Source organism: Bactrocera neohumeralis, unplaced genomic scaffold (genome assembly GCF_024586455.1).
Source record: "Bactrocera neohumeralis isolate Rockhampton unplaced genomic scaffold, APGP_CSIRO_Bneo_wtdbg2-racon-allhic-juicebox.fasta_v2 cluster09, whole genome shotgun sequence".
In the NCBI taxonomy this organism is placed as follows: Eukaryota; Metazoa; Arthropoda; class Insecta; order Diptera; family Tephritidae; genus Bactrocera; species Bactrocera neohumeralis.
In genome coordinates, this window is record NW_026089622.1 from 29,395,145 (window position 1) to 29,422,066 (window position 26,922).

The 26,922-nt window shown below is 36.3% G+C and overlaps 1 pseudogene; it reads right to left on the reverse strand.

Moving 5' to 3' along the window:
• Positions 1-14,561: 14,561 nt before the first annotated feature.
• On the reverse strand, positions 14,562-15,364 carry LOC126764155 (uncharacterized; annotated as a pseudogene).
• Positions 15,365-26,922: the final 11,558 nt, after the last annotated feature.

Here is a 26,922-nt window from a genome sequence, read left to right on the forward strand (position 1 = left end):
TGATGTCACCCCTCGTTTTCTTTGATGTGAGAGTACAAAAATTTTTTAGAAAAATGTGTTGATACAGTTCTATTCTAATCTTCTTTATAATAACAATAAACTCAAGAAATCCATTAATTAATATTTAACAAAAAAGTCTGCATACAATACAAAAATGTCTTAGTTCAGTGCGAAAACTTTACGAAATGCTAGTATTAATACACCATTGACATCTATAACGCCGTGGCATTGCTTCTGCTAAATTTGTCAACTCTGCAGATGTAATGCTGTTCTAAAATTCTAATATGCGCTCTTTGAGTATAGCAGAGCTCGAATTTTGGTGCTTTCTAATTCTACGCTCCAAAACTTCCCAGACATGTTCAATAATATTCAAATCTGGATTTTGAAGTGGAGTGTTTAATTGCCTTGGAGCCTAATAAAGCAACCAGTCCTTAATAATTTGCTCCCCATGCTTCGAATCGTTATCTTGTTGAAATATCCAACCGGTATCGAGCCCCATATTATCCACCAAAGGCTACAAATTATGATCCAACAGAGACTTATACTTATAACGATCCATCTTACATTCAATAAAGGCCAACTTTCCAACTCCAGAGGCGGCAACAGCTTCCCAAACCATTACGCTGCGGCCACCATGCTTCACATTTGATATTTCGCTCTTCAGTTCAAGTGTTAGTTTTCCTCCAAACTCTAGCCCTTGCATCGCTACCAAAAATCATGAAGTTGGAAATAAAACTTTTGCCCAAAAATCTATCTCCTTTTCTTTGTTTTTTTTTTGCAAACTCTAAACATAGTTTCCGGTTTTTTCAGAAATAAGAGGTTTCTTCCGTGGTGTTCTACTATGGAATCCGTTATCGTTTAGAGTTTTTTTTTATTGCTCTTGTATGGATACTCTTTTGTGGCGTACTTGCTATGTGTTCGGCTAATTTTGGAGTATTTACTTTTGAATTTTTGTCTACTTCTTTGATAATCGGCCACTGCGCGGTTTCTTTTCGTTAGAACCATTATTTTTGATTTTTTTTCAATTGTCTGCACTGTTGCTCGACTCAAGTTTAAAATTTCAGAAGTTTCACCATATGATTTTCTTTATTTTCTTTGTTTAACGCCTAATTTCTTACATCAATTGATATTTCTTTTTGCGGAGCCTTTATATGTAGCTATTCAAGTGTTCAAACTACAACTAAATTCAATAAATGTTTAACAGTAAACATAGTGAAATGGAAGAAAAAGGCCAACAGTACTTTACTTTTATCATAACAATGTACAAAGTATGAGCTTCGTAGACCGTTGTCAAAGCAATTTTTGAGTTTTTCTTCCATAAATTTTTTGTTTTATGTTAAATAATGGATTTTTTTAGCTAATTGTTATTAGAATAAAAATTAGAATAAAACTGTACAAATACATCGTTCTAAAAACTTTTTGTACTCTCATATCGATGGAAATGGGGGTGTAAGTAGGCATTTGTCCGCCCCTGTACATATTGGCAAAACACTTAGTAGCCAATATAAATTTGCAAAGGCGCTTAACTTCCACACCCGCTAGTTCGGTAGGATGCCTGAAGGTAGGTGCCCCAAATGTCTAAGTCTTGACCTCCCAAACGCGGGACAGTCAAGAAGGATGTGCTGATTTGTTTCTATCGCGTCTACTTCCAAACAACTTCTGCAGACTACCAGTCTAATCGCAAATACCCTCGATGCTAGAGATAGCGATTTTAGACACTCTTCAACCAACCCTGAACGCCTCGTCTCTAGCCGGCTTTGCGGCTATACACTCTCCGGCGATGTCCACGGGCGTTATGTTAAAAATTGCATTAAGCGCCATGATTGGGGTAGACCTTAATGCATCGCACATGCTGATGAGCTGCCCCATTCTGTTTCAATCTTTCTATCGCACAGAAGACTGAGAATGAGGTGCTTGAGTTTCGATTCAACCCCAAGATCGTCAAGAGTAGTTACGACTGCCTCCGGCAGACGTTGTTGAAGCTCCCTCGATATCAAGGAAGATCCCAACAGCGAAGTCTTTAACCTCAATGGCTCTTCAAGCCATAACTCGATAGTATGCAGGGCAGCATCCATTGACCTGCCTTTACGATATGCATGTTGCGCTCTAGTCTCTCGGAATGCGCCTCCCTATATACACTTCCATCAGTTTCTCCAAAGTTTTAAGCAAAAAGAAAGAGAGGCTGATGGGCCTGAAATCCTTGGCCTGACTCGTCTCCAGGCCCCCGGGATGTAACCTAATCTGTGTTGCTCGGGAAGTGAGCATCAAGGAGCATCTGAAGTATTTCTTCACTGCTCAGGGCCCACTTCTCATTTGCATCCTTGAGATAACCCACAGACACTGGGTTTTTTGCGAGAATACGCATGAATCTAGAGGATACATGACAGCTCCTCTAAGTCTTTCTTAACTCGGACTCGTATATTGAAAGTCCTGTTTTTTACAAAGCCCAGTCATCAGATAACCCACTCCTACGGGCCCTGTTAAATGAACGTCTGCAGGACGCCCTGATATCCGAGAGTTCCATAGTCCACCATAGAGGTTTCCCTCTGCCCTTCGGTGTTTTCAGTGGACAGGAGCTCTCCAGTGCAGTACTGCACGCCGATCTGAAGACTTCGACCCACTCATCCACCACATCAGTTAAACAATCAGTTAAGTTTAACTCGTTGACCGGTGAATACTGAACTTTAGTTCAAATATTCTTATTGATATTGTTACTTCGGTTTAGTGAATCGCGAAGAGAAAAACACGGAACTTTAGTTTAAATACTTTTCTTAATACTAATCTTCGCGACGCTATGAAAAAAATACGCCTTGTCGGATTAACAGTCAAAATTCTTCTGCCAGTTTATTTAGAAATTTTACTTAAGCTAGGTCTTACTTTCTATTACAATTTTTTCTTTCTTTATCTTTTTCTTCATTTGTTATATGGGCTTGTATCTGCATCAATTGAGTTCCTTTAAATGTTTACGTTGCACTTTTTATTGAGACGTTAATTGTTTTTTGCCTTTGGTTGCCGCAATATTCGTTTGAACATATAAAATAATGAAATGTGCAACGGAAATACAATGTGATCTAGTGTAATGCCCTAGTTTGTTTTGAAATATGATATGCATATTTTGTGTAGTCGCAACGTTGTTGCGATAATAAAAAAGGAAAATATTTTAAGTTGACCAATTGACTTTAAGTAGTTTGGGGTAGGTCGGTAACGTTGACGTCGGGATTATTTCGTTATTGCAGTACTTATGAACTGTAGTTGCATTCATATCGGTCACACATATGATGGTTGGCATCGACGTCGACGTAACAACACCATAGCCACCCGCTCCCCACCCCCGTTGTTTGAGCTCTCTCCTGGGAGGTCCCATTAGTAATTTTAAAATCTTTTCTTTTATTTTTACAATAGATGCTTATCAAAAGACTGAGTAAAATTAATAACACAGTACAACAGCTAATCTGAGGGGTGAGAAATTCCAAGTCAGGGTGATGGTACTAGGTCAGTATAGCAAAACCCTCAAAGGGTCTGGCGTTCGTATGTGTCAGTTTTTTATACCCTGAACAGGGTATATTCAGTTTGTCACGAAGTTTGTAACACCCAGAAGGAATCGTCGGAGACCCTATAAAGTATATATATAAATGATCAGTATGCCGAGCTGAGTCGATTTAGCCATGTCCGTCTGTCTGTCTGTCTGTCTGTCTGTATATATACAAACTAGTCCCTCAGTTTGTAAGATATCGTTTTGAAATTTTGCAAATATCATTTTCTCTTCAAGAAGCTGCTCATTTGTCGGAACGGCCGATATCGGACCACATATAGCTGCCATACAAACTGAACGATCGGAATCAAATGCTTGTATGGAAAACTTTCACATTTGACAAGATATATTCACGAAATTTGGTAGGTATATATTCTTTTCTAAGACAACAATGTAATCTCCGAAGAAATTGTTCTGATCAGTTAACTATAGCATATAGCTGCCATACAAACTGAACGATCGGAATCAAATGCTTCTATGGAAAACTTTCACATTTGATAAGATATATTCACGAAATTTGGTATATATTATTTTCTAAGACAACAATGTAATCCCCAAAGAAATTGTTCAGATCAGTTAACTATAGCTTATAGCTGCCATACAAGCTGAACGATCGGAATCAAATGATTGTATGGAAAACTTTCACATTTGACAAGATATATTAACGAAATTTGGTATATGCTATTTTCTAAGGCAAGAATGTAATCTCCGAAGAAATTGCTCAGATCGGTTAACTATGGCATATAACTGTCATACAAACTGAACGATCGGAATCAAGATATATTAACGAAATTTGGTATATATTATTTTTTAAGGCAACAATGTAATCTCCGAAGAAATTGTTCAGATCGGTTAACTATAGCATATAGCTGCCATAAAAACTGAACGATCGGAATCAAGTTCTTGTATGGACAACTTTCACATTTGACAAGATATATTAACGAAATTTGGTATATGTTATTTTCTAAGGCAACAATGTAATCTCCGAAGAAATTGTTCAGATCGGTTAACTATAGCATATAGCTTCCATACAAACTGAACACATAGTTACTAACAGAAATGCACCTGTGAAGGGTATTTAGCATCGGTGCAACCGAATATAACGTTTCTTCTTGTTTTTATGACCTTTTAAATTTTTCCTTATGTTATTGTGAACGAAAATTGGGTACCAAATATAGTGTGTAAAAGCTGCTACAACCGTCTAATGGATTGGAACGTCTGCAGGACGTTAATAGTGGTTCGCGAATTATGTTAAACTACGTTTTTGCCAAAATGTTACAACTAAGCGACAAACATCAAGATACGGAAAAAATTTAAAAGGTTATAAAAAAAACTGACACATACGAACGCCAAACCCTTTGAGGGTTTTACTATATTGACCTAGTACCATCACCCTGACTTGGAATTTCTCACCCCCCAGACAATAATCCTAAAAATGTTCCACAGTGTAATTAAAAAGATCAAATCAAGTCCACATAAAGAAATGCACTACGAAGATCATTTGAAACTAAAAAATCTCGCTACTATTAAATAAATTAATACAAACGAATCAGCCTTTTTGTATTTTGAAAATTTACCTTTAATTTCGAAATCAGTGACCTCGTAAAAATTGAAAATTTTTTTAAAATTTTTTTTGAAAATTCATAAATTTTTTGAAAATTTTGACGGCCATATTGGATCCGCCATTTTGTATTTTGAAAATTTGTCTTTAATTTCGTAATCAGGGACCCCTCAAAACCCCTCTATCCCAAAATTAAGCTAAATCCGTTAATATTTTTAAATTTTTTTCTGTCAAGTAAAATCCGACATATATTTTGAGGTTAGGAAAAAATCCTGACGTGATGGAGCAAAAGGGACTTCAGATTCGGTTTCAGCGGCCCAAAATACATACATATAATACACCATGCTTGGTCAAAGGAACCTTTCATCGATTTCTTTTGTGGACCTGTGTTATGATTGATATTGTATATATGCTTATATTTTCATATGTACTGTTGCTGTTTTTGGTATTTAACTACGAAGTCTATATTTTTTCTATTTGTAGTAGTATAATATCATCAAATATAAGTTTTTTTTTCATATCTTTAATGTTGTCTATATCGCTTGTTAATACAATGCTGTTTTTAATTATTTTCTTTTGGTTGAAAATGTTTTATTATTAATTATTATGCTACAATTACTACTACTTAAGGAAGAACTATATATAATGCAGTCGCTTTCTACACTAGTATTTTTAGTATTTTTTACAATTTCGTTTTATTAAACAATTATTAGTTGGTTTAAGACGATCTAAGTCTAAATTATCATTAAATTCTTACAATTCATTATTATATCTTAGTGTATAGGTTTGTTGAAACATTTACTCAAAGTCGCTACTATCTCCTAGCAGTAATAATATAGATGTGTGTAGTGTTACTAATTCTGTTGGAATTTTGATAGCAAAAATAATATTATTGTTTTTTCCTACCACATATTGTTCTCTGTTTTCATTACTCTTATTTATTCACTTAGACTTTTCGTTAAATATTCTTTCATAGATTGTGCTCTTGTTGCACTTACCTTCTTCGATATTTATTGATTTTTCTTTTGTAACTGAGTGGTAACTGTTATTATACCATTCTATACTAGCATTGCATTTTATTATACTTAAATTTTTATTTTCTTTACCTAATACTCTTATATTTTCTCCTACTGTATTGTGTAGGCGTTCTACATCAGAAGTCTCGGTGCGGTTATTCGGCTCCTTAAGCCGAATACCAGTGTGACGCATGAAAAATTAGGCGATTTTCGTGATTTTTTTTTTAAAGAAAGTACTAGATTGAATGTTTCGACGTTCTATGGACGTAATAAAGTATATTTTTAGCTATATGAAAAAATTTTTTTTTACAAAAATATTGAAAAATAACGGAGTTATGTGCTGTCTGCGGAAGTGCCGGAAAAAAAGTGCCTCAACTGCTGACATGATTCCGGTCGAATGAGTAGCTGAATCAAAAAATTTAAAATGTTTATTAGATTTAAATATATTTTCTATACAATGAACTACGATCTTTGAAAAATATAAAAAATTAAGAAAACGGCGTAATTTTGAAAAAAAAAATCGATTTTTTACGAAAAAAATGGTGTTTTTTTTTAATGCCAAATTGACAATTTTCAACTAATCAAAAAGATCGTAGTCTATTGTATAGCAAATGTATTCAACTATATCCAGTTTTAATTTGAAGTCGATCGGTCAATTTTTCGTTGAGTTATAATGTCAGCAATTTTGAAAATTGGTTATCAGTAATACTCAATTTTTAAACTGTCCTCTTTGCGACTTATATTGGTTTATTTTCTCGATTATTGTTTGGCTTGTCCTATCTTCGAGAAAAAATGCTTTGAGAAAACCTGTCTATAAAAGTTAGAAAATTCGCTTTCGAGTTAGTGTGTCAATCCATGTGAATTATTTCTTTGCATTCTTTCGGTGTTTCTGTTAAATTAAATTGAGCTCTTATAGGCCGCCTATCATATTTAACATGTTGCATGTATCGCAGTTGTTTACAAATTTGTGTATCAGTTTTTTCAAGTTTGGAAAGTAGATGTGTCTTTCAATTCCCTCCTAGTTCTCGGATATTCCTGTGTGTCCTGTTTCGAACTTCTGATAATTTTGGATATGTCTGTAGGCTTCTTCTTCGCTATTTACATTTTTAGTGTGAAATGAACATTTAACAATTTTAATGTTGTCAAATAACTCGATAATTTTTTGTTGTAATTTATAATATTCATAGTCATTAACTTCGCTATATGTGCCAATTTTGCCTGAAGAAATATTATTGTCGAAATCTGGTGGGGATACATACATTTTTTGTCCAAAATGTTGTTCCTTTTGAGAGTGGATTGTGTTTGCATCGTTTTCGTCTAAATTCTTTTCTAAAGATAGATTGCTACCTGTTTCCATTCTCTTAATTTTTGTATCCATCTTTGTGGTCTAAGATTTATATCTTTACAGTAAGCCTTAGTGTATAGTCATTTTAATGGTTGATGATCTGTTAACAAATTAAATTGGATGCCATATAAATATGGCCGGAAGTAGTTTGTGGCCCAAACGATCACTAACTACTCTTTTTCTGTTGTAGAATATCTACTTTCGTGGTGGTTAAGAGTTCTGCTCGCATAACATACAGGATGTCCATTTTGTTGTAGTACGGCACCGATTGCGAAATTGCTTGCATCAGTAGTTAATGTAAACTTCTTATTGAAATCTGGATAACTTAGTACTGGGGCATCTGTCATTATTTGTTTTAATTTTTGAAATGAGTTTATGTATGTAGAGACATTTACATTCATTTTACCATTTGTCTTTAGAAAATGTGTCATAGGTTGTGCTACTTTTGCATAGTCCTTTATAATTTTTCGATAGTATCCTGTAGCTCCTGGAAAATACTTTATTTGCCTTGTTGTTTTTGGTAATTTTAAATCTTGTATTTTGATTATCTTATCAGAGTTCGGTTTAACTCCTTCAGGTGTTAAAAAATGGCCTAGAAACTGTGTTTCTTGGGCACAAAAATTGCACTTGTCAAATTGTAGCTTAAGGTGTTTAATGCATTGAAAATTTTTGTAAGGCTTTGTATATCCTCTTGTAATGTTGTACTGAAAACGAGGATATCGTCCATTTACACCACGCAAATTTTGTTAATGTGTTCTCTAAGGACACAATTCATTAGCCTTTGGAAGGTTGATGGGGCATTTTTAAGACCGAAGGGCATTCTAACGTATTCGTAATGACCAAAAAGGGTTGAAAACGCGGTTTCTTTCGATCTTCTTCTTTTACTAAGATTTGGTGGAATCCTTTTGCGAGATCGAGTGTCGTAAAGTATACAGCTCTTCCCAATTTATCCAATATATTATCGATGTTTAGAATTGGAAATTTGTCGTCGATTTTGATGACATTTAATTTTTTGTAATCTATCAAAATCCGACATTTCTTTGTTTGGGAGTTATCTGATTTTTTTGGTACTATCCATAAAGGGGTATTGTATGGAGAATTGCTGTTTCTTAAGGGTTCCTGAATTTGTTTAGTTATCTTTTCTTCAAGTACCTGTGGGCATCTGTAAATTTTTGAATATACCGGGGTGTCCATCGTGTTGAATAGCTGGTGTAAGATCATCGCCTTCTTTATAAAATAAGTCTTTGTAATTTTTTATTAACTTACTAACTAAAAATATCTCTTCCTCATTTAGGTTTGTTGCAAATTATTCAGTTTGCAAATCCCTATTTCTATACTCTTTAATTGATAAATTCCGTTAAAATTATATGGGCAAGAATTCACAAATTTTATCACTTCGTTATTAATTTTTAAAGCAGCGTTTCTCATGTCAATAACTGGTTGTAATGGTTTTAATATGTTTTGCCCAATGATTGCTTCGAATCCTTTATTACAGGGTCCGGCACTCGAAGTGTAAGCAACTTGAGATCGTTCGCGCAGCTGTCTCATTGGAATCAGCTGTTTATAAATTAGCTGAATGATAGTTCGGAGTATTATTCACAAGTGTACAAAAGCGTTTTGCCAAAAGTGAACGCAAAAAAAGTGATCAGCGATGGAATTCAAACGTAATAGTGTGATTGCTTTATATTTAGCTGGAAAATCACAGCCAACAATTGTTTGTGAGCTCAAACACCTTAATGTGAATAAAGTTTTTGTTTATCGCTCCATCACTCGTTATAATGATACTGATATCATCGCAAAATGCCATGGGGGTGGTCATCAAGAGACTGCAACGTCATGTGAGATGGTTCGGAAGTGAAGAAGCGGCTTGAGTGAAATCCACGACGAAGTGCCAATCAAATGGCTAAAGAACTGAAAATTTCCGACCGCAGCATCCGACGCATATTGAAAAATGAGCTCAATGTCAAGCCTTATAAGTTCCAAAAGGCCCATGATCTCACACAGAAGCAGCAACAAGTGAGACTTGATAGAGCGAAGCAGTTGCTTGACCAACCGTTCGTACGAAAATCTAAGTCATCGGTTGGCCACCAGGAGACAGCACCCGCCAGAAATAATGGTTTGGGCCGCTGTCACCGCAGATGGGCGCTCTCCAATTGTTTTCATCGAGCCTGGTGTCAAAGTAAATGCGACATACTTATTATTGGGAAAGTGTTCTGGAGGCTGATTTGAAACCGTGGGCAAACAAACATTTCGGTCGCAAACCATGGACGTTTCAAAAAGACTCAGCACCGTCTCACAAAGAGCGAGTGAACCAAGAATGGCGGAAAAACAACGTTCCGAACTTCATTACGACCACACAATGGCTCTCGAATTCACCAGATGCGAATCCAATGGATTATTCTCTCTGGGCTATTTTGGATAGCAAGGTCCGAAGTAAAAAATACACCAGTCTCGAGATGCTGCAAAAACCATTGTCCGTGAGTGGGCCAAAATAGCGGCAAGTCACATTCGGGCAGCTTGCGATTCGTTTTTTGACCGTCTCAAGGCCATAGTTAAAGCAAAAGGTGGTCATATCGAGCAAAAGTGAATTGGTCCTGAATTTATGATTATTTTCACATATTTTGTACTTTAAAATAAATAAAAATAATTTTCCAAACCGAATTTATGGCTTTTTTAATTGCACACTTCGAGTGCCAGACCCTGTATGTAGGTCAGTTAATTTCCATGACATATTTGCGTCAAAATTAAATTCGAGCGGTAAGCTTGTTATTATTTCCCATTTGATTAGTGCTTCGCTATTAAATGACCGGACTTTTATTGAGTTATTTAATAGTATTCTTTTATTTATACTTAATCAGTTTCCTATTGTCAATGAAGGACGTAGTAGAACCTGAGTTGATTAGATATATAATCTTTTCATTTTTGATTGTTAATTCTACTAACGGAAGGTAGTTCTGGTACGCTCCAAGGGAAAATTTACTTCTTGTCTTATGTGTTATACTTCCATTGGAATTTCATTTCGATAGTTGGTACTTTTTGCACCATTTTAATTGTTATGGTTCTAGTAATTCCGTCTAAATGAGCTTACTTTGTTATTACTTTTATTTTGATTATTGAAACGATTACTATTTAGTCGTGTTTGTTCTGTATTTCCTTGTTTTTGATTCGTTCTTGTTCGTTCGTTGTTGTGCCTATTGGTGTTATTGTAATACATACCTATTATTTATTGGATTATGACCCCCAGGTCATATTTGACCATATTGATTTCTGTTTGGAAGTTCTGTCTCTTTCAGTACGTAATAGGCTTCTCTCAAGGAGTTAATGTTTCTGCCGTAAATTATTGCCGATAAATGAGGCGGGATAGTGTTTAAAAATGTTTTTAGTAATAAGGATTCATTTGTGCTTGGAGAAAATTCTATGGGCTTATTTCGTCATATTATACTTGTCTATATTATACTTAGAGTTAAGCTTATCTAATATTTAATTGATAGTAATAATTGCTTACGTCGTGCTGCTTTGTTGTGATAGCCTGGTGGAAGGGTTGGTGGTAGCTCTTTCGTACCCCATCTTACGAGGGCTGCTATATATATTCTGCCCTAGGGCAACACTAAGTGTTGCCAGGTGCAATCTGACATTTCCATTGGAAAGTTTGACATTTTTTAGCATAAAATCACTCAGAACGTTTTGTCATTTAATCGTGAATTGTTTTATTTACAGGGAATTAAAAAATTCATCTCGGCCAAAAAATGGAATTAACTCGTGAACATTTTCGTGCGATCATTTTTCACAACTTTCGACGTGGATTATCACGACAAGAGTGCATCGATGAACTAAAATCTTGGAATGGCTATGAAGCACCATCCTATAGCCCTGTGAAAAACTGGTACAACGAATTCAATCGTGGCCGACGCTCGCTCAAAGACGAATTCCGTGAAGGTCGTCCAAAAACAGTCGATGCCGTACGTGAACTGATAATGCAAGACCGTCATGTAACATACCCAGTGGCGTAACTATACCGTTCGAGGCCCGTGGCAAATTCATCGAATGGGCCCCTGCCCTCCCACTTCCCCAATATATAAAGAAGCTGAACCAACAACAATAGTATTTTTTATTTTAAAATATTTATTTATACACTTTTATTTGTAAGAGTTAACTAATAAATCATTACGTGAAGTAGGTACATACAAACTTTATAATTATAATTTCTTGATTTTCTAATTATTCACTTTTAATTAAAGGTACCTAATTTAAAGTACATATTAAACTGAAATCACAATTTTATTTGAAGTACACAATTTTAATTATTAAAATTCCTTTCTTCGGACTTTCTGTTCAGCAAAAGTGTTAATGACATCATCAAAGTTCAAATTTCGGGCCATAGAAATTTCGATGGATAGAATAGCCAAATTGCTTAACCTTTCTTGTCCCATAGAATTTCTTCAATAAGTTTTTATCAATTTCAGTTTTGAAAATTATCGCTCGGCACTAGCCGTAGTTACAAGAATGGTGAGAAATAACAGAAATGCAGTGCACACTTCAGGAAAGCTTGAAGATATAAAATGATTCTTTATTATTAATAAGTCAGCAAGTTCTCTTATAGAAGATGACCTTTCTATTTCGTGTTTAAAAGAGGATCGAAAACTGAGAATTTCTATGGAAAACGGCATGGATATATCTTTTTTATATAAATGAACAAATGCTAAAGCCTTTTCCAATAAATCAGTATCATTCAAGTTTTGCAAACTGGCAGGCTGCAAGACACTAAAATTGGAAGCAATTTCATTCATTCCAAGGAAACGCGATCTAAGTAGATTAATGATGATGTCTTATACACGATAGAATAAGTTCACTTTAAACAAGCTTTCAGGATCTTGGAGACGTTCATCCTCACAAATTTCATCAAAATGACGTTTCACTTTTCTCTGACGAGTTTTACGAAATTCAGGGTTTATAGACCATTTAACTGCAATACTATTTGCTTCCGTTTTTAAATCTTCAAATTCATGCCGATACTTTTCAAGTTCTTCTAGACAGACTTGCAAACGCTTTGAAGCATTTGAAAGATCGATGGCTTTAGATTGAAGTGCTTTAGAAACCGCGTCTATGGTTTGTAAGACTTTGCGATGGAAAACCAGCAATATAATAAAATTGTAGTTCTCTACCTTCTTCTTTAGCAAGATAGCTTCATTTCTCTCATCTGATTTGGAATTTGATAAAATGGTTTTTGTTAGCGCTTTTTGAACATCAACAAATCGAACCTTTAAAGCAAACATGGCATCAAAGCGTCCTGCCCATCTAGTTGGATTCATTGTTTTTAATGTTACTGAATTTGATAATACAACGGTTTCTCCTTTTTTTGTTGTCAGATATAAAACTAGATAATATATTCCATATTCTAATACTATGGCCAAAAAAATTATAAATTTGTTTCACAGTTTCGAATAATGTTTGTATTTCTATGACCTCTTTTACTGCATCATTTACTACCAAGTTTAAATTATGAGCAGCACAATGGACATACACTGCATTTGGCTCTATATCTCTTATGAGTTTTTGAACTCCGCCATAAGTACCTACCTATCCTACCCTAAAAATGACTCTTTAATTACGAGCGCCTTTGGAGTTCCATTTTCATCTTTCTCGATTACATAGTAACCGTAAAGTTCACACAATTGATCTGTTTTGGAAATATCTTGAGTAGTATCAAACAAAATGGAATAAAACGGTGCGGTGACTATTTCATTTACCAGAGCATTTTCCACTTTTTGAACCAGAACAGCAATGAGCTCATTTTGTATTTTTGGACTTAAATATTTAATCTGGCCCTTAGGTTTGCTTAGCAACTATTGTAAAATAGGATCGTATTTGGCTAATAACTCAACAATACTCAAAAAATTTCCTTTTGGATCAGAATCGTTGCCATATACCGTTTCTTTATGGCCACGAAAAGCTAAATTACAGGTTGAAAGTCTCAGAGTAACATCAAGGAGTCTAGTGAGTACCTGGCGCCAAAAAACTTTTTCTCTCTTGATAATGGACTCTTGCTCTTCATCTAGTGTTCCATGTAATTGCCACTGTCGATGTACAAAACATGAATGCAAATGTTCTTTCGATGTCTCATGTCTTTCTATGGCTTCCACAATATGTTTCCAATCAGCATAGCCTTCCATCCAAATATTTTGTATCTTTTTAGATGCCCTATTTGCGAATAACCAACATGGTTCACAATATGCTTTTTAAAGCAATAGAGAATAGGACAGCCATGTACGTTCTAACTTTACGCCAGATTTAGAAACAGTGTAATAATATTTATCTAAGAAATATCTATTGTTACTATCCCTTAAAAAGGGGCCTTTTGGTTAACAGTGTCCGTTTTCGATCACAAACCGTTTTTCTTGATCATTGAGTTCTTTAAAGTTACCTTTATCAATAACATGCGGTAAAGATTTTAATTTTTCTATGTACAAACATGATTCATTTAAAGATTTGCTTGTACCTGGTTGTGGTTGCTCTGAATCTAAATATTCACTGTTATCGGGCCCTGCGATATTGCCACTTATGTCATCATTTTCTGCCTTTCCGTCGCGCTGTTCATTTGATTCTTCGTGTATACTATCTTGAATACACTGTCCAAAAGCATTTTTGGAACAAAATAGCGACCCAATATTCTGAAAGGGTATGTTGAGTAGATCACTTTTTTCGAACAAACTTATGGTCCAGCACGTCTGAGTTTTTTTTTTACAGTGGGTCAAAGTTTTCATTTTTTGGTCGAAGGGAGCATTATACTATATGAAAAAAATTTGTAAGTTAATGTCTGAGAGAATTCTTATGGTCAGAGTTGTATTGTAGAATTGTATGAGGATTATTTTTGTGGAAGATCTTAACCCTCTAACTGATTTCTTTATGGATCAATTTGACCCATTTAAAATGATCTTTGTGTCTTTAAAAAAGGACATTTAAGGATTAAAATATTCCACGAAAATGTTTGGCGGAAAATTTCAGTGGGGGTCACCAAAGACACCATTGTTGTAAATAAAGCTCTTTACGATTGATAAAAAAAATTATAATTTGTTTTAATAGTGGTTTATTATATGTAGTATGTACATATTTATTTTTTTGCTTCAGCAGTAGTAGGACAATGGATTAAAGATTAAACTTAATATGCTTTCCTGTATTTAGCTTGACGTGAATGTTCCGATGTGTCAAGGTTTCTGTACAAGCCCCATACGTATTCAGCAAGCATTGAACTTTGGGATTTCCCTTTGAATCTTTCTTCCAATACCTTTATATCTTGATGAAACCTTTCACCGCGTTCATCTGAAACCGCTCCAAGGTTTTCTTTAAAAAACTTGAGATGAGAGTGCAGAAAATGCAGCTTTAGTGACATCTTAACGCCAATATTGTTAAAACCGATTAGCATGCTTTCAATATTTTCTGCATAGTTTTGTGCTTTTGAGTTTCCAAGGAATTCGGATATAACCAGCTGCATAAAGTCAAATGCTGTCTTTTGCATATCCGACAGATGACCATAAAATTCTTCATCTTGTAATAATTTTCTTATATCGGGTCCAACGAGCATTCCTAGAAAAGGTAGTTTACATTAAATGAAATAAATTATTTCTTAAAACCGTATTTTATCTTCATTTAATTTTGCTGCAGATAATCTGGGGAAAATTGTTTGAAAGCGTTTGAAAGCATATCCTTGTGTATTTAAGCTGTTAATAAAATTTTTCACCACGCCCAACTTAATATGCAGCGTTTTAACTTTCTCAACAAAAGTGGAAGTATGACCTTATCTTTGGGACAAGAGATATGGATTACATTTAAGTTAATATTTTCTTTACGTTCTTCGAAATATTTAATATGATAATGGCTGCTGGTAGAACGTGAATTTTACAAAGAAAGCACATATATTTTGTGTATCCTGTTTACATTCCAGTCAATATTGCAATCATTTTGAAGTCTGAGCATACTTCCCATTTATATTTATAGTATTCAATTTTATTTAAGAGATTTGAAATATTTGCGTATGCTTCCACCTTTTTTGTGGAATACGCAACCGGTATTGATGGATGCTGATTTTCATTGTGCAGTAAAACTGCTTTTAAGCTGTGTTTTGAACTATCTATAAATAGTCGCCAAGCGGAAGAGTCCAGTGAAAGCTTTAGATATTTTAGAACATCTTCAATACTGCAACAGTATACAAGTTATTCTGATTTTTTAAAACAACTTTCCAAATCGGCGTGTCTTTTTCTTGGCGATGTAACTTTTACATCGGCTTTTATCAAATTCCTGTTTTTCAATCTGGAACATAATATTTCAGCTTTCTCTTTTGTTAGTCCTAAATCTCTTACAAGATCTTCAAAATATCATTATCGCATAGTGCCTTTGGCTTCAACCAAATTTGTAATTTACGCAGAAATAGCATGTATCTGATTTGGTTCTGGTTCAATCCATACAATAGGCGCCGAAAATGGCAGCGCCTTAGTACCGCCTTTGTATCAGGTCAAAAGAAAACTTTCGCAAGTAGTACATACAGTTTTTGGTATCCAAGCTTCATATTAAAATCGTATTCCAAAGAAAAGAAAATATGGTTCTTCAATTGTAGGGAATATCTTTCTTCTGCTTTGAAGGTGCATAAAATGTCCACAAATAAAACAAAACCAATCTCTTAATTTGCAAACAGAATCCGCCATGCTTATTTAAGCTTTAATTGTTCTTTTTTTATATTAATTTTAGTAAAAATCACACCCGATATGTATTGCTTAGTAAGTCAATTATTCTTAATTTTATCACACCCGATTTGCAAGTCACAGCTGACTAGAAGCGAGAACTCAGTGTTTGGCCCGGCCGAACTTGACGACGATTTCACCTACTTTGTATATGTTGGCGTGTAATTTTTTTATCAATCGTAAAGAGCTTTATTTACCCACTGAAATTTTCCCCCAAACATTTTCGTAGAATATTTTAATCCTTAAATGTCCTTTTTTAAAGGATATTTTTTGATTTTCTCAAAAAAATGGTCAAATTGACCCATAAAGAAACCAGTTAGAGGGTTAAGATCTTCCAAAAAAATAATCCTCATACAATTCCACAATACAACTCTGACCATAAGAATTCTCTCAGACATTAACTTACAACATTTTTTTCATATAGTATAATGCTCCCTTCGACCATAAAATAAAAACTTTGACCCACTGTAAAAAAAACTCAGACGTGCTGGACCATAAGTTTGTTCTACAAAATGATCTACTCAACATACCCTTTCATATTCTACAAAATGATCTACTCAACATACCCTTTCGGAACATTCACGTCAAGCTAAATACAGGAAAGCATATTAAGTTTAATCTTTAATCCATTGTCCTACTACTGCTGAAGCAAAAAAATAAATATGTACATACTACATATAATAAACCACTATTAAAACAAATTATAATTTTTTTTCTCAATCGTAAAGAGCTTTATTTACAACAATGGTGTCTTTGGTTACCCCACTGAAATTTTCCGCCAAACATTTTCGTGGAATATTTTAATCCTTAAATGTCCTTTTTTAAAGACACAAAGATCATTTTAAATGGGTCAAATTGATCCATAAAGAAACCAGTTAGAGGGTTAAGATCTTCCACAAAAATAATCCTCATACAATTCCACAATACAACTCTGACCATAAGAATTCTCTCAGACATTAACTTACAACATTTTTTTCATATAGTATAATGCTCCCTTCGACCAAAAAATGAAAACTTTGACCCACTGTAAAAAAAACTCAGACGTGCTGGACCATAAGTTTGTTCTACAAAATGATCTACTCAACATACCCTTTCAGAATTATGGGGTCGCTATTCTGTTCCATTCAAAAAGTATTCATTTGTTGGGCAGTGTTATTAAAGTACTGACTTATTTTATTTAACTTTTTACTTTGTTTTTCAGACTCCTTCTTTCGCTTTCGTTTTTCGCTTCCAGTCTGATACTTTCTAGAACAAAACCGCAAAAAGTTTGTAATAATACTGTAGTTTTTATTTATTGAAAAATCTAATTAATTGCTAACAAATACCAAAAAAGCGACCGTAAAAATGTTTATAACGAAAGTCCACCGATTGTTCAAAGTTCAATTCAAGTGTCAAATTTTGTAAGTTTTGAAAGAACGATGAACATAGGTAACGAAATAGTTTTGGTGGTTACGAATGTCAAAATAGGGAATTGATTTTGAAATGCGCGATGAGAATCATTATTTTAAATAATAATTTCGTAACTTGTGATTTCAAACTTTACTACCGATACCTACCGACGATGTAAATGATTAATTTTATGGGTAGATTAAAAATTAATATAATTGTTATAGTATAGATTATTTTAAATATTAGAATAAAATTCGTACCGAGTAGACATTGTCAACCTATTTTCACAATTAACTAATTAAATATATCCTCACTTGCAACAAACAACCAATTCTTACAACAATAAACTGCTAATTGCTTGGTGAGTTCTTGCATAATATATTACAATAGTGGAGCTTTTAATATATACAAACTCGAATCGGGGATTCCCCAAGCATCAGCAAGTATTACCAACATAAATTTTAAGCAGTGTTGCCGTTTGAGAAAGAAAAAAAATACACCAAACTCATTTCAAAATTGCGCTAAATTTTAGCTGTGAATTTTTAGTGGCAATAAGAGAAGATGTGTTTTTATGTGAATTTATTTAACCATTATTACATTTATCAAAATGAACTAAATTAAATAACTGAATATCTTTCTAGTCATCATTACGTTCGGGTGCGGTTGGTGTGCCTTCACCAGATGCCGTTTCTTTTTTTACAGTTTTAGTCTTTTTCTACAAACTGTGTTCAGGCAAGTGTGGCAATTTTTCTTAAGAACTTTCAACTGATGATGTATCTTTATAAATGAACTCTGTTAGTAAAATCAGAGACAGTCATAACATAACACTTTAATGTAAAAAAGAGACAAAATATTAAACGCATCAATAACATTGTGGTCGGGGAATTCTAAATCCTTTGGGGAATTCCCAGCTCGTTATTTTCCTAACGTTTTACGGTACTGGCAATTAACTTATTGGCTTAAATTTACGATCGTCAATAATTTTTACAATTTTCTACTAGAGTCTAGAATTGCGCTATCTAGCGCGAAATGCGCTAAAACGGCAACACTGATTTTAATGCCGGCAGTATACTTAGTCTCAGCGAGACACCCTGAGACATGCTCAGTGAATATAAATGTAAACCAATATACACATTTTTGAGGTATGTTTGTCCACACATGTTTCCGAAATAATTACGAGTAATTGGATTTTGACCATTCTTTCTAAAACAGGGTTAAATTTTTTTTTTACTAATGCATTGAAAGTTTGATACCTAGACATATTTTTTTTAGTTGTGTATGCAACTAAGAAGGTAACAAATAAATTAAAGACAAAACTTTTTTTTTACTTAAGTAATGTGTATGTGTAATAATAAATGTTGGGAATTGAGTTTTCCTCTGACCGAGGGCCCCTTCGGGCTGGGGGCCCGTGGCATTTTGCCGACTTGCCGACCTATAGTTACGCCACTGAACATACCTTCAGATACCTTCAGAAAAAAAAACCATTTTCCTTGAAAAATATGCCTATTTACATTATTAGGCCAGAAATATATATAGCAACCTACGTATTATTTCCGTTTTGACTGAGTCGCTGGGTGGTGTCCTTATTATTTGGAGCGCATCTCCGTGGATTTCAAAATATTTCAGAAGTTCAGATATTTTTTTTTATATATTTTATCATAAAAATTTCAACTACTATTAATTTTCATTTATAATATTGCACAACTTGTAAAATTATATTTATATTGAGTCCTGTGTTTTCAGGGGAGTGGTAAGGTTTTAAAGGCAAAAAAATATATTTGCGTTTCTTTTACGGCAACATGATTAATATAATTTTACTAAACTTAATGACATATTTATGTACAACTTTGAAGTATATTATAAAAAAATGAAAAATATTAATAAATAAGCCTATGACGGTGAATCTCCAGAAGCGCCTTCAAAAAAAGTGGTTCAGCGGTGAACATTATAACTCGTTACCGGATCATATGAAACAAAAAAATTTATATGCGTTATAAAAATGGTGTATTTCTCGAGGTAATCAGAAAAAGTTCTGATTTTTTCTATTTTTTGCAGCACTTGCAAGTAAAAAGCGCGATTTTAGCTAAAAAAAATCGCGGTCAATTTGTTAATAAAAAAAGAAAAAAAAACTCCATCTGATTACCTGTTGATTTATGTGAAGAAGTAAAGTTCAAATTTTCAAAAGGATCAATTCAGTAGACTTTGAGTTGTAATGTTCACGAACGAAAAATAACGTTTTCGGGAAAATCGATTTGAATTTTCAAAAGTTTCAAAGTCAGGTATCACGGCTGGTCGTTTAAAACTCTGTAACTCCGTTTGACTATAACTCAAAATTTGTACACAATATTCTCGACATATTGGTCGTTTAGAAAAAAAATAAAAAAAAATGCAAAAAAAACTATTTAAACCTTACGGGGGTTTGGTATCGAACGCCCCGGAGACGTCCTTCCCGATCCTGACGGAGCTTTTGGTGTTGCTCAAAGTCAGTTTACACAACCGTATTAGTTTGCAGGGATACCAAATTCAGACATCGTGGCATAAAGGCAGCTCTTTTTGGTGCTGTCGAAAGCAGTTTTGAAATCGACGAAAAGGTGGTGTGTGTCGATTATCCTTTCAAGGGTCTTCTCCAAGGTTTGGCGCATGGTGAATATCTCATCGGTTGTTGATTTGCCAGGCCTAAGGCCACACTGATAAGGTCCAATCAGTTTGTTGCGGTGGACTTTATTCTTTCACACAATACGCTCGATAGAACCTTATACGCGATGTTGAGGAGGCCTATCCCACGGTAGTTTTCGCAGATTGTGGATCTCACTTCTTCGCCGCCGTGCTTGAATAACTCGTCCGGCAATCCATCGGCTCCCGCTGCTTTGTTGTTCTCCAGACGGGTAATTTCTATTCGAACTTCTTCATGGTCGGGCAATGGATCATCTGCTCCATCGTCATTGATTGGAGAATCGGGTTCACTGCCATTCAGCAGGCTGGAGAAGTGTTCCCTCTATAATTTTAGCATGCTCTAGGCATCGGCCGCTAGATCACCTTTGGGGGTTCTACAAGAGTGTGCTCCGGTCTTGAAATCTTCTGTTAGACGCCGCATTTTTTCTTAGAATTTTCGAGCATTACCCCTGTCGGCCAGCTTGTCAAGCTCTTCATACTCACACATTTTGGTCTCTCTTTTTTGCTTGTGCAGCCCATTGTTCATTGGAGGATGGAGTCATGTGTAGAAGTTCACGCAAGTGAGGAAAGTTCTCTGATCGCCATTTACTTGGGAGTGGCCAGAAACGATTCTTTTACACATGGCTCAAGCAGCTCACTACTTCCGGTCTTTGACCAAGCATCCTCTAGGTAGCCTAAGAACATCCGTTCGAAGGCGAGCTAATGTGAGAAGGCGAACCATCCCCTGCATAGGGTTGTGCGCTGGGTTTGGGACCCTCCACGTAAACAACCCCCCCCATGAAAAAGAAAACACAGCCTCGGATGAGAGACCCCCTTTTGATGACGGCCATGGCAAACGAAATAAGACTACGATTTGAGGGCATGCACCTGCAATGTCCGGACCCTTAATTGGGAAGGTGCCGCTGCCCAGCTGGTTGATGTCTTCGCAAAAATAAAGGCTGACATCACCGCCGTCCAAAAAATGCGATGGACGGGACAAGGACAGAGACGAGTAGGTCCTTGTGACATTTACTACAGTGGCCATATAAAGGAGCACAAGTTTGGTGAATGAACGTCTAGCCACAATCCGCATCAAAGCGAGGTTCTTCAACATATCGCTGATTTGCGCCCACGCCCCGACGGAAGAGAAGGACGATGTGAAAAAAGATGCCTTCTATGAGCGCTTGGAGCGCGCTTATGAGAGCTGCCCCCGCCACGATGTCAAAATCGTGCTTGGAGACTTTAACGCCAACATCCCCAAATGGGTTGAGGCTGATTGACTTCGCCGGGGCCCGAAATATGGTTATTTGTAGTACTAGATTCCAGCATAAGAAGATTCATCAAGCTACCTGGCTGTCTCCGGGTCGAAAAGCCAACAACCTGATCAATCATGTTCTGATAGACGGAAAACACGTATCCAGTGTTCTAGACGTTCATTCGCTCCGAGGTCCTAACATCGACTCGGGCCACCATCTTATTGCAGCCAATATTCGCAACCGGCCCTGTGCAGCAAAAAACGCACGCCAACAAACACAAGGAAGGTTCGACGTCGAGAAGCTGCAATCACAAAAGACAGCCGAACGATTTTCTTCTCGGCTTGCACTCCTGCTCTCTGAGAGCACTCGTCAACAACTCGGTATAAGGGAACTGTGGGAAGAAATTTCAAATTCCTTACGTACAGCTGCAACCGAAACCATTGGTTTTCGGAAAGTGCAAAAGAACAGCTGGTACGACGAGGAGTGCCGGGTCGCAGCGGAGAGAAAACAGGCTGCCTACCTCGCAACGTTATGATCGACCACTACACGTGCGGGATGGGATAGATACCGAGAGTTGAAGAGGGAAGCGAGACGCATTTGCAGACAGAAGAAAAAGGAGGCCGAAATGCGTGAGAACGAAGAGCTTGATAAGCTGGCCGACAGGGGTAATGCTCGAAAATTCTAGGAAAAAATGCGGCGTCTAACAGAAGGTTTCAAGACCGGAGCACACTCTTGTAGAACCCCCCAAGGTGATCTAGTGACCGATGCCCAGAGCATAGTTAAATTATGGAGGGAACACTTCTCCAGTCTGCTGAATGGCAGTGAACGTACAACGCCAGAAGAAGGAGAACCCGATTTCCCAATCGATGACGATGGAGCAGACGTTCCACTACCCGACCATGAAGAAGTTCGAATAGCAATCGCCCGCCTCAAGAACAACAAAGCGGCAGGGGCCGACGGAGTGCCGGCCGAGCTATTCAAACACGGCGGCGAAGAACTAATAGGGAGCATGCATCAGCTTCTTTGTAAAATATGGTCGGACGAAAGCGTGCCCAACGATTGGAATTTAAGTGTGCTATGCCCAATCCATATAAAAGGAGACCCCACAATCTGCGCCAACTAACGTGGGATTAGCCTCCTCAACATCGTATATAAGGTTCTATCGAGCGTGAAAGATTAAAGCCCATCGTCAACAAACTGATTGGACCTTATCGATGTGGCTTTAGACCTGTAAAATCAACAACCGACCAGATATTCACCGTTCGCCAAATCTTGGAAAAGACCCGTGAAAGGAGAATCGACACACACCATCTCTTCGTCGATTTCAAAGCTGCTTTCGACAGCACGAAAAGGAGCTGCATTTATGCCGCGATGTCTGAATATGGTATCCCCGCAAAACTAATACGGCTGTGTAAACTGACGTTGAGTAACACGAAAAGCTCCGTCAGGATCGGGAAGGACCTCTCCGAGCCGTTCGATACCAAACGAGGTTTCAGACAAGGCGACTCCCTATCGTGTGACTTTTTCAACCTGCTTCTGGAGAAAATAGATCGAGCTGCAGAACTAAACAGAGAAGGTACCATCTTCTATAAGAGTGTACAGCTGCTGGCGTATGCCGATGATATTGATATCACTCGCGACTTGGCTCTCACGTCACTGTTGACAGTCATAACTTTGAAGTTGTAGATAATTTCGTCAATTTAGGAACCAGCATTAACACTACCAACAATGTCAGCCTGGAAATCCAACGCAGGATTGCTCTTGCCAACAGGTGCTACTTCGAACTGAGTAGGCAATTGAAAAGTAAAGTCCTCTCTCGACGAACAAAAGCTTAACTCTATAAGTCGCTCATAATTCCCGTCCTGCTATATGGTGCATGGACGATGACAGCAACCGATGAGTCGACGTTACGAGTTTTCGAGAGAAAAATTCTGCGAAAGATTTATGGTCCTGTGCGCATTGGCCACGGCGAATATCACATTCGATGGAACGATGAGCTGTACGAGATATACGATGACATTGACATAGTTCAGCGAATTAAAAGACAGCGGCTACGCTGGCTAGGTCATGTTGTCCGGATGGATGAAAACACTCCAGCTCTGAAAGTATTCGACGCAGTACCGGCCGGGGGAAGCAGAGGAAGAGGAAGACCTCCACTCCGTTGGAAGGACCAGGTGAAGAAGGACCTGACTTCGCTTGGAATATCCAATTGGCGCCACGTAGCGAAAAGAAGAAACGACTGGCGCGTTGTTGTTAACTCGGCTATAATCGCGTAAGCGGTGTCTACGCCAATTAAGAAGAAGAAGAAGAAACCCATTGTTCCGACCGGCACTCACACATTTTGGGGGTGGCCTAGTGTTTTCTTTAACCACCTTCAGGAAGACTGTTGAGATAGCCGCCGCTACAGTCTTCCATTCTTCGTAGGAGATAGCACCGTCATCCCAACTGCGATCAAGCACATAAAGTACTATTCCACCAGCGCTTTTAGCGATTTCGCATTTTTTTACCAAGGGACGTTTCGCCCTCTTGCGACCTCTGCCGCTCAACCGCTGCACTGTGGATCCGCTTGTATGGAACAGCGGCCAAAAATACTTTTCTTGACATAGCGGGTTGAAATTCTTTCCAAAAATAAAGATAAGAAATAATAAAAAAATTTGACAAACCAAACGACTATATCCAATAGCTCCCATTAGGAATGATCGAAATACACTTAATATATTTTTTTTTTTAATAAAATTCAAATTATTGTATTTTATCTACATTGCAGTTATGTTTTTAGAAAAATGTTGTTTTACATAGACATACATATCATCAAAAATCCAATATAAAAAAAAAACAATAAAAGAAAAATAAAGGAAACAAAAATTATATAGAATCATCTAGTAATTCATAAACAGAGTTCAACAAAGTGGACTTGTCTTTTTCTGAAGTCTACATTTTTTTATTTCCTTGTCATTGGACTCTGCAGCTTCCTCTGAAAGCTCTCCAATCGACACTCATGTAGCTCTATCACAGCAGAACCATGTATTAAAACCTTGTGAACGGTTGCCGGCAAATAGTACCATGGATATGCAGTTATCAGATCATTAGCGGTATCCAGCGCGTAGAGTTGGACTTGTCTTTTTCTGAAGTCTACATTTTTTTATTTCCTTGTTATTGGACTTTGCAGCTTCCTCCAAAAGCTCTCCAATCGACACTCATGTAGCTCTATCACAGCAGAACCATGTATTAAAACCTTGTGAACGGTTGCCGGCAAATAGTACCATGGATATGCAGTTATCAGATCATTAGCTGTATCCAGCGCGTAGAGTATAAATTTCTCCGCATTAATTTTATACCCCGATGCCATGGCTTGCAATAATGTTGCACACCTATGAATCAAACATTCATCAATTCCTGTGATTTCGGAACTCAAGGCTGCTTTACAAAAGAATTTTCTTGCGATATTTCCATCGTTGGACGATCCTCTACCTCCATCTCTAGGTTTGTCCACTATTATACCCATTTTTTCGCGAAATTCCGTCTGAATTTTATTTTTTCTCTCCAATACTTTACTTTTCTTCTCTGTGTCTCTTACTTGCCACATTTTGACCTCTAGTTTATCTGAAACATGTAAAAAGTATTCAAAGAAGCGTATGTATGAATGCAGTGGAGATAAGCCAAATTCATAAAATGTTGTGCGAACTTCTTTACTCAAACATTTTTTAACATCGGTCATTTCTGTTGGTCGTGCTGAACATATACAACACTTTGCAGCGGAAGATTCGCTGATCGCGTTGCACACTTTTCCATCTACCATAGTAAGGTGCAAGCTATGTGTAATAACTATTTTTCTATTAGATGCGGTTAATTGTGTTGGCTTCAAAAGGCTAATTTTTTCCTTAAAATATCTACTTCTCTTCTTTAATCGATAGTTCGGTTGTCTTTTTCTTGAACTGAAATCTGATCGGTCTACAGTAACGAGTCGATGATGGTCGGGGGTTTTTCCAAATTATTTGATCATCTATTTGCGAAACTAGTTGGGAGAGGTACGTATGATGTTACAAATAAGCTTCTATCGTTCAAATCACTAGATGAAAACTTTTGATTATACTCGCTATGCCCCGTACTTCCGTCAAAGCCCCATTTTCCAATTAAAGTTAGATTGCTAACTGCATTCTCAGGAATAGTTTCAATTAAGTTGGTCTGAAACTCTATTATACTAGATGCTGTACTGTTAAGTAAGCTCTGCAATTCGACTTCCGCATGAGATTCGTCTACAAAAATATTGTCTGGGTATCTACTTTTTTTTGAATTTTATATTTTTTGATAGCTTGGAAACAAATCAAAGGAAATTTTGCTGTTCACAAAATTTCTTATCAGCAAATACTGGTGTTTCGACATAGAGGTCTCCATTAAGAGTGAAGTAACTTCAGTGGGACCTGCTGGCAGAATCTTTTGATTCGGATGTTCATTGCGTAGAGCAGAAACAGCGGACTCACCTATTTCACTCAGTTGAGCTATACGACGTCGCTTAGTTCTCGTTGAAGAGTCAGCAAAATCCAGTTGAGGACGGCCACGATGAGTACTTTCCTCCATCTGCTGCGATTTACACTGCGTGCGTTTTAACAAAATCGATTCCTCTTTATTCAGCCAACCAGATTGGTATTGAAGAACTGAAGATTTTTTGCGTTTATAATTCTTCCAAAAAGTTGAAATTGTTTTACAGATGTTCTCAACTTTTTTCGACAGATCGCTCAACTCTGTAATGTAACCGTTGTTTTGAATATTCCCCTGCACAACTGAAATCAATTTCGTCAGTTTTTCTGCTTTGGTTCCGTGTTCTGTGCACCATATATTAAAAATTGCAGGCGTGTAAACACACACTTATGGGAAGAACCTACATCAAAAATTATTCGAAAGAAACATAAACAAAATTTAGATATTTATTTATTAACGGTTTTGCAAAAATATACACAGCTACAAAAGACGAAGACAGACCAACACAGCACAATAGACAAAAGGACAACTTAAACGGCCTTAGTATTTTTACGATTATACAGACATCTGCACATTTCTGCAGATAAGTTTAACACAATCAAACCTTAAAAGTAAGACAAACACAATGACATACAAACCAATTTCTGGATTTTCTTGAAACACAACTAAAACTTCAACTAAACATAAAAAAGACGTTCACAAAATACACAAAAAAATACTATCGGTAAAATTAGTTTTTCATGAAATACTTTACAAGGATGTTAATTATTAACATCTCGATTTAAAGTTAATACCTTCAACATCAAAATGCATTTTAAATAATCCAATTCCGAGCACTCTAGCAAACGTTTGATCTCTTTGAAGTTCGATTTTAATTTGACAAAATCACTCTGCGCGCAGCTGCGTTGCGAAAATGAACACGTGTTCACGCTTTCAATGCTGATTTTAGAAAGTCCCGTT